The following is a 9,734-nucleotide window of genomic DNA, read 5'->3' as shown; positions in this document are numbered from 1 at the left end:
ATGATAGCTGGCTTCCGCCACCTCCTACCTGACCAAAATCTGGATTCTCATAGACCCTGAGCAGAGGACCAAGCTGAGCTGCCTGGATTTCTGACCGGCAGAACTATGAAATCATAAATGAGTGTTGTCTGATGCATGGCCACAGAAAGCTATTAGGTAAAGGAGGTGATTAAACACTCTCTCTGCTTCTAAACCAATTCCAGATGGATCGCCCAGGGTCGTACTTCATATCTGCCCGACCTTCTCTCGGTTTCTGGTCACAGCTTTCTTTCCTTTTTGCCCATTCCTTGCTTGCCACACACAGCATACGGGATGCATGATTATGTTTCCCAGGCTTTTCCCACCATATTCTGGCATCTCTAGCCCAGCATTATATCCTTGGACCCACCTCACAAGATGCTGGTCTCCTCAGAACTGCTGCTAGCTCCTCAGTTTGCCCCAACGTAGACGGCAGAACTAGAATAAACATTCTAACACAGTTGGTTCCACTGTCTTCCACAAAAGGCTGAGTTCCCTGACTTTTTTAAGGATGGATATGGAAAAACATTTCAGGAGAAAAATGGCCAGGTTTGGAACTGCCAGGATGTGGAAGATGGAGAAAAAGAGTCACAGTGCAGAGCTTGGGGAGCAGGAAGAACGGAGAGACCACTGCCAGACTTCAGGACCTTACGGAGAGCTGGCATTTTTAGGGGCAGAGTGATCAGACTGATTCCATCATGCTGAGTGTGAAGTGTCAGAGGCCATCCTAGGGCACCTGAGAGGTCCTGGTTCCCAGCTGGCCCCTGAAACTGTTAAGTTCTTTGAGGTCAATGACACTGTCCACCTTATTCACCGTGATAGCTCCAGGGCCTCTCAAACTGCTGGGAGCATTCCAAGTGCTTTGAAATGTCCCTCAAATGCATTAACGGAGGTGTAAGTTATTCAGTGAGTAATCATAGGTACTCAATTAGGGTTTTGAGGTTAAATGTGTTGGAGGTTGCCATCTACAGTAGGAAAGCGCTAATCATAAGCCACAAATTAAGATTTAAAGAGGAACCTTATAGGGAGTTCCGAAAAGATGAAAGCCAAATGCAAATTAAAGATCAGATTGTTTTACCAACTGATGGTTAATTTGGAGGGAGACAGCATGATGATGGCATTATGGTTGCAGATTTTTAAAGTGTTATTCTGTCTGTGATACACACTAAAGCAACTGCAGGTGACAGTATGCAATAGCTGGCTTTTGCTTTAACTATCCCAAACTGAGTGTGAAAAAAGGAAGATTGAAAATAATGAAGCAGAAAAATAGATGGTTATTAAATCTGGGTGACAGGTGCATTGCACAATTCTCTCCACTTTCGTGTTTGTTTAAAATTGTCATAATGAAAGTTACAAAAAAAAAGATAGGAAGGGAAAAAGGGAGGGAAATAGAGAAAGAAGAGGGAGGGAAGGAGAGAGAGGGGGGGTGAGAAAAGAAGAGGGAGGGGAAAAGTGAAGGAAGGAAGGGAGAAAGGGAAGAGCTGCCCAGAAAATAAGTAAATTAGCTACAACTAGTTGTCACCTGATTTTCATTGATATTCTTCATTGCACCCTCATTGCCTACTGACGATAGGGATTCCCATCTGCTTCTAAGTTTGAAAAGAGTTTTTACTCTTTTATTCATTAAATATTTATTACATGGTGGCTACCTTACTCCCCGTGAGGCTCCATGCTAGGGTTGGATTGATATGAGTAATAGACAAACACGTTGAGTGGGAAACCAATATCGATGCTCTAGTTACCATAAAATATAATCATTCTGCAGTGCAGCATTGAACAGCTGTAACCTACATGGGCACAGTTTTCCCTTCTCCACCCTCTCGTGCCCAAAAAAACCACGATTCACCATTATTGTGTCACCACTTAAAGTAGGGCCTCTGATCAATCTCACCCCAACTGAGGAAGAAAAAGATGACTGCCTGCTTCAGAGGGGGAGCTGGGAGGGGGCGCTGCCCACCCAGGCAGAAGAGGCACCAGTCAGCCCCAAGCAGCTTCCCGACTTAGTCCTATAACAACAACCCCAACAGGGAAGTTAGTCTCCCTAATGGAAAACAGATATGTTTCTTACTTACACCCATTACTGTGCCGGTCTTAAACATTTCCTGCCTCCTGAGCTCTCTGCCCAGGTCAGAGGAGGTAAAGAAAGGCATGGATCCACCATGTCTCCGAGAATAGTCAGGGTGAAGTACAGCACACACAATGACCTGTAAAACGCCTTTCTTCCCTCCTCATCCCTTCCAATCCAAGGAATGGAAGAGGAAGAAGGGGTCTTGGGCAAGTAATGGGGGGGGGGGGGATAGCATGGGTAAGCAAAGAGTACCTCCTTCTTTGTTTCTCTGGAGGCACAGGACTGTGACCTAGAAAGAATGAATTCTGCAGTATTAGTTAAATTTCAGTAGCATGTTTGGAGGAGATGTGCAGCATTTCAGACATGAGCATAGACATACTAGAAGGGGGAAAGATACCATGGTAAGGAGCTGAGAAAAAAATCATCCAGAATAGTCTAACTCAGTAACCACCTGGGCCTCAGTAAACATCTTGAGAAGAAATCACAATGTAACACTGGAAACGGGTCAGGACTTGAGAACAAAAGACCCAAGACTGAACCTGGACCCTGGTTTTAAAAGTCTCAGCTTCCTGACTAGAAAAGAGGCTAAGGATGAAGTCCAGGGTGGTTTTGACGGTTAAGTGCTAGAGTAAGATGTCATTTATTCTACTGATGAAACAGGTATAGAGAAAATGCTCAGGTGTGTGAAAATGTACATTTATCTTCTATGGTTGACTTTAAATCATATGTTACATCTTAAGTTCCCACTCCTTCTAGTAGCGGAAATTAAATGTAGTCAGTTCTAATAAATCTGGTTGACTCAAGGTTTTCTCAGACAAGCATACTGGACACTGTCATATTTGACTGTATGAGCAAGAACCTTCTTGCTCTGAATGGGACAAGAAGGTTCTGTACGCCATAAGGGGACCTTCCCACAAGCCATGCATCTATAGCTGCCAACCTCACACATCCACTCTGGTTGCCCAATTTGAAAAATCAGACTTGTTAGTGACATCTCTGGGTTTGTAAAGAAAATTATGGTAACTTAAATTCGTAAATATTCCAGCGCATATGGAAGAAAAGGGGATGGTTTCTGCTCTAGATGCATGGTGATTAACTGGTTAAAAGTCATAATAGCCTGGCCACAAATTTGGATCCTTCTTACAGGAGAGAAGATAAGAGAAGCTGCATAGAATAAGCAGCAGGAAAAAAAGGAAGTAAATAAAAATGGAATTATACTTTAGTAAGTTTTATCTCCACCACATATGTAAAGTGCCTTCCACGAAATATAAATACCTAACAAATATGACTTCCCTTCTGAATGGCTTCCAGCATTTCATAAATGCTCAGTCTTTGTTTTTGATATGTGTTCCATAAATAAAAAGGATCACTTAATCCTTGAACACTACATTTCTCAACACCCGTCTTCCCAGCACTACCAAATTAGCCATCTGAAAATGAACCCTGAACACAGGAAGGACGTTGGAGGTTTAAAGCAAACGTGTGACTTAGATAAAATTAAAAACCCTACATTACAATGTGAATAATCACCTACTAAAGTCTCTATTATATGCTTGATTTTTTTTATTGCATTTTCTCAAAGTGAGGCACACCTGCATCCCTTACCATTCCGGAGAGACCAGAGTGATATTACTCTACAAAAGACCCCCTTGGTTGTTCCAGCTTTTTTTTAAGTGAGATTTTTTTTTCCCTCCTGACATTTTAGAAGTGTTATTAAAACTCACTGGATTCTGGGGATTTGGAGAAGGAAGAAAAGAAACAACTGAAACCTCCCCTGGATATCATGTTTGTTTTGACATGTGGGTGTGGTGTGCTTTTCTGGCAATGACTGAGCAAATTCAGCCCTGGGTGTCTACAGGACACAGTGCAGCCATGTCTAGGTTGCTTGGACAAGGAGTATTGCCTTTCTAACGGCAAGTCATTCACACACAGCTGCTGGGCTCAGGTGTCAGAGCACTGAGTTGCTCTGCTCTCTCTTTAAGATCTTAAGCTGCATACTTATGTGTCCAATAACAAAAAGCAAGGAGATAGACTGGTTCAAAGTTTAATGGAGTGCTGGATAGACTTTGGGGGTCATGGGTCACTAGGAAAGCTACAGGTTGCAATTTCAAGACCCCCTGGATTACACACCAATGTCTTTTTCTTAGTGACATATTTCTAATTGAGTGCCAGGATGTAATTTCTGCTGCTGCTGCTTTTTCTTCTTCTTCTTCTCCTTCTTCTTCTTCTTCTTCTTCTTCTTCTTCTTCTGCTTCTGCTTCTGCTTCTGCTTCTGCTTCTGCTTCTGCTTCTGCTTCTGCTTCTTTCTTTTTTTCCTTTTTTATTCTGCCATCCTTTCTGCCTCATCTTAGTGGGGGATCTTCTTAGGCATCTTTGAAAGTGTGTGGCTTCATCTCTCACATATATCTTGGCAGTTTGCATAGAAGAATGATATGTGGTTCTGTTGCAGGATTTCTTCTACTGAGATTCCATTTTAATGTTTTCTTTGTCTCAGTTATCATCTTTTTGCCTTCTAGTCATGTGCTATTGTGCTTCTGCCTTACGCAAGGAATCGCTTAGGGTTCACTTGCTCATCATATTATTTCACACCTCTGTGCCTTTGCATGGGTTGTCCCCTCTGCTTAAAACTCCTTTACTTTACTTACCAATCGCCTACTCATCCCTCAAAATTCATCTCATGTCAGCCTCTACATACCGCTATTACTTTTAAAACCAGTATTGCTGAGTACTTCTTAAGGGCTAAGATTGGGTTAAGCGTGTAAGCTCTGAATCCATTTAATCTTTGGGACAATTTTATATTGTAAGAAATGTTGCTTAAGATCATTTCACAGATAAGAAGGATTGATGCGACAATATTAAGGAACTTGCTCCAGACCGTGCTGCTCATGGGTGGTGAGGTACAAATTCAAGGGCAAGTCTGTCTGACTTCACAGCTTGTCCTCTTTAGCACTAGATTATTCTACCCTTTCTGACAATTAAGGTATACTTGATGATATATTTTAATTACAGGTATACTTTCCTCTGTCATCCATGACTTTAGCAGTTTTTTGAGGTCAGAGCAAAAACGTTGCTCATACTTGTAACTTCAGTGTACACTAGCCAAGTGCCCGGCTTAGGTCACATGCTCAACAAAAAGCTGTTGACTAAATGAGAGTGGAGGTCGCTATTCTGTCACTTTCCACGTTCAGCTTATGTCACAGTGCCTCTTTTCTCCGTGAAACTAAACCTCAGATTCACCAGGTCAGACCATACCATATGCTAGTGAGGAAAAGCAGACGGGATCTGAGGCAACTGGTACCTTGGCAGCTCCGAGGAGAGTGAGCAGGAAAAACAATGTGTAAGTGCCCAGGGGTGCCAAGCTCCAGGGATGAATCAGTTTGTGCAGCTGGGAGGCGGTGGCAGCCAGCCCACTGATTTCACACAGGAAGCAGCATCAATAGAGCAACACAAACCAGGGCAGGAGAAAGGTGCCCTGTGAAACCAAAGCTGGATATGATGCCGTAGACAAGATGAAACAGTGTCTCTTTCAAAGGCCGCTGTTCCCGGACTACAGGATGTACCCAAGCATCTATTTGTAATCATCCAAATCACCTACACTTAAGACTTGGTAGTGACTCCAAGAGCAACAGAGAAATAGAATTTGTTTAGCCCTGGCTGGTTTGACTCAGTGGACAGAGTGTCGGCCTACAGACTGAAGGGTCCCAGGCTTGATTCCGGTCAAGGGCATATGCTGGGGTTGTGGGCTCAATCCCTAGTGTGGGGCATGCAGGAAGCAGCCGATCAATGATTTTCTCTCATCCTTGACCTCTCTCTCCTCCTTCCCCCCGCTTTCTCTCTGAAATCAATAAAAATATATTAGACTTTGTTTACATAAATGTACCAAGGAAAGAAAGGATTGGTGATCATGGAAATAGCTATGTGAAGATTCCTCTAGGCAGTTTTGGATCCCAAGCTCGTTTACTTAAAGGATAAAGAATAAATAAAAGCAATTATGGGCATGATTAAACAGGTAAGGTGGTGGATTAACAGTCCTACTGAAAGTAACAGACTAGGGATTTGCATGGGGGAAATGCGATTGTGAAGAAGATCTGTGAAGAGAAAAGGATGTGACTGAATATTTTCCAGGAATTTTGAATGTAGGGATAGAAGAAGGTTGTGTGTTATATACGTCGCTGAAGTCACACCAAGGTAACACACAGGAAAGAAGAGTTCTGGAAGTAGGACTGAAAGATGACAGAAGAAAGGGTCTTGAATGAAACCAAAGGTAGAGAACGGATGAATATATATTTCAATTTTCCAGATCGAGATGAAAGTACAACATTGTTGGGAATAAACACATACAATAATAAAGCAGTGAAGAAAATTAGAAAGCACCTTTTTTAAAAATATCAAAACCCTGGTGATCAAAATCTGGCTTCAAAATAACCCATTTTATTTTATTTTATTTTATTTTATTTTTAAAATATATTTTATTTATTTATTTATTTATTTTTTTTACAGAGAGGAGGAGAGAGGGATAGAGAGCTAGAAACGTCGATGAGAGAGAAACATCAACCAGCTGCCTCTTGCACACCCCCTACCAGGGATGTGCCCGCAACCAATGTACATGCCCTTGACCGGAATCAAACCTGGGACCTTCCAGTCCGCAGACCGACGCTCTACCACTGAGCCAAACCGGTTTTGGCCAAAATAACCCATTTTAATAAGAAAAAAAAGATAAAGGAGCAGGAGAGTTCTGGGGGAAAGAAATGAAAGGGAAGGAAATAAAAATAATAAAAACTGTAGCTCATTGTAAGAAACCTTAAGTCTGTGGGAGGGCACAGTGACATGGAGCTCAAGACAACAAAGGCCAAAAAAGAAGGGACTCAAAGGAGGTCTAAAAAGATTCACTAAAATGTGGATGTCACAAATATGGAGGAAATGACCCTTCAAATCGGAACGTGGGATTTCAATAGTGTACACATTCAGAAACCTACAGGATAAAAGTTGGTATTCCAGACAAAAAAAAGAAGTTGAAAAGATATTGCTTTTAGAGCCATTCATACAGACCACTACAGGAATGGGGATCTATGCAGTATAGCACATTTCATGAAAGTTTGAAAATTATGTCACCTTTGGTGCAAGATAGACAATTGGCTTTCAATATAAGAAAAGAGCTAGTATATAAAATAAAGTTGTTCCAAAAGAGACAGGGAAAGGAAAATTAGGAAAAAAATGACCCATCCTAAGACCAGTAGTTCTCCAACTTGGCTGCATGTTAGAATCCCACGAAAGTTCTCTCTAATACAGTACCATGTCATCTGCCAATAAGGACAGTTTTCCTTCTTCCTTTCCAATTTGAGTGCCTTTTATTTCTTCTTATCTGATTGCTGTGGCTAGGACTTCTAGCGTTATGCTGAGTAAGAGTGGTGAGAGCAGACATCCCTGTCTTGTTCCTGATCTTAGGGAAAACACTTTAAGTTTTTGCCCATCCAGCATGATGTTGGCTGTGGGTTTGTCACTGTGATTGCCAGAAGGTAGGAGTAGGGAGGTAGATAAAAATAAGAGGGGGTATGGTTCACATGTAGCAATGACTTGGGTGCCACTACCCGCCTCCCCAAATGGTGATGAAAGGAGACTTGACTTGGGGTAGCAAAAACACAATATACAGATGCTGTATTGGAGAATTATATACCTGAAACCTATATAATTTTATTAACGAATGTCACACCAATCAGTTTAATTTTTAAAAAATTAATTTTATTAAAAAAAATACCATGAAAGCTTTTTTAAACCATACCGGTATCTAGGCCCCAGCCCCAGATAATCCCAGTTAATTTGTTTGGATTGTTTCCAAGCATCATTTTTTTTAAACTCCTGCCAGTGTGCAGCCAGAGCACAAATATTGCTACATCCCCACAAGTCACTGGTGGTGAGAAGGAATTTCATTTGTTAGCTGAGAAACATGAAAAAGGAACCAAAATTAAAAATTAAGAATCAATCTGTAAGAAAACTCAAATTGAGGTGTGATTATTCATGAAAACCTCTTTACCATGTAGAATGTATATCTAAAAAAGAAATAAGTAGAAGACCTGATTATGTGTAACAAGAATAAAGGTGAAGTTTAAAGTTTAAAAATATCTGGAATTTACAAAGTTATAAATTCGACAGGCCTGTATAAGGAACCAGTAAATCTTGTCAGGATATGAAGAAGTCTAAAATGAAGTGAGAGAAATAAACAAAGAAAAAAGCAGATGATGATCTTCCTTGTAGAGAGGATCTATGTCTTTGTCTCTCTAGCACCTAGACCAGGGCCTGGCATGAAGTGGGAACCCATGGTCGTTGCTGACTAACGGGCAGCAGCATCAGGGTGAGCATGAGACAATAAACCAGGTCAGCAGTGTGCTGCATACTGCAAAGCCATGAACTGGACATCACCACTTGGGTGCCTCCCTCCACCAGAATGTCACATGTGACCAGGGAAACCAAGACATCTTCCCAGCTTATGGGTGGACTAGATGGACTCAAAGCTCACCTAGCTCTCAAAGTTTATGACCTTATTATAGCTTTTTTTAATATATATATATATTTTTTTTAATTGATTTCAGAGAGTAAGGAAGAGGGAGAAAGACAGAAACATCAATGATGAGAGAGAATCATTGATTGGCTGCCTCCTGCACACCCCCTACTGGGGACCAAGCCTGCAACCTGGGCAGGTGCCCTGACCAGGAATCAAACCTAGGACCCTTCAGTCTACAGGACCCTTCAGTGCTCTATCCACTGAGCCAAACTGGCTAGGGCGTATTATAGCTTTTTTAAAAAATTAATAAACCCTCAAGGTCAAAGGGGAAGTCAAAAAGCTTAAAATTAAAATAGAGCATACCAGTTGCACTTACTGGAATTCATAGATAAACTGAAGGTGATGAAATGAAAGCCAAAACACCAAAAACAGGACTAAAGAAGAGGAGTGCATAGGTGCACTAACATATAAGCTCCAGGAGGGCAGGGAGTTTGTCTGCTTCCCACCAGATGCCCAATACCCAGAACAATGTCTGGCTTATGGTGAAAGATGGGGAATGCCAGAGCTTGAACTAGATCCACTGTGGGCACTGGTCTGGAAAGCGTTGGGTAGGAGATGGTCCAAAGAAAAAGATGCTCAATAGTGCAAAGTACTCACATGTCATCAACATCACTTAACTATATGATTGATCCCTCTCAAAGGGATTGCCATCGACTTATCTTGATCATTCCGCATGCAGTAAGTACACGGTGGTATGGTTCACATGTAACGTTGGCTTGAAGCTGAGTGTGGTGACATGGAGTTAATTCAGATATTGAAAGGACTTTAAAGCAGTATGGTACCTGCCAAGTTCCTTTTTTTCTCTTCAGCCAAACACATGTGCTTTTCCAAGGAAGAAGGCCAAGAGACCTTGATCATGAATCCATATTTGTATTGCAGGGCCATTCCTGAGGGAGCACCTCAATTATAGTCAAAACGTTTTTCCAAATAGCTCCAGTGGCTCCAAGGGTTAGCCCAAAATTTTTTCACCAAGTCAGCCTGGTGCTCTAATTTATAACTCACAGCTTTCTAGCATAGTCACTTTAGCAAGAAGTCTGCATTGACCTATCTTTAGTTCAAAGACTGTATGGACTTCATTAAGCCACCCTA

The sequence above is a fragment of the Pipistrellus kuhlii genome, unplaced genomic scaffold, assembly GCF_014108245.1.
Source record: "Pipistrellus kuhlii isolate mPipKuh1 unplaced genomic scaffold, mPipKuh1.p scaffold_m20_p_14, whole genome shotgun sequence".
NCBI lineage: Eukaryota > Metazoa > Chordata > Mammalia > Chiroptera > Vespertilionidae > Pipistrellus > Pipistrellus kuhlii.
This window is presented reverse-complemented; position numbering follows the sequence as displayed.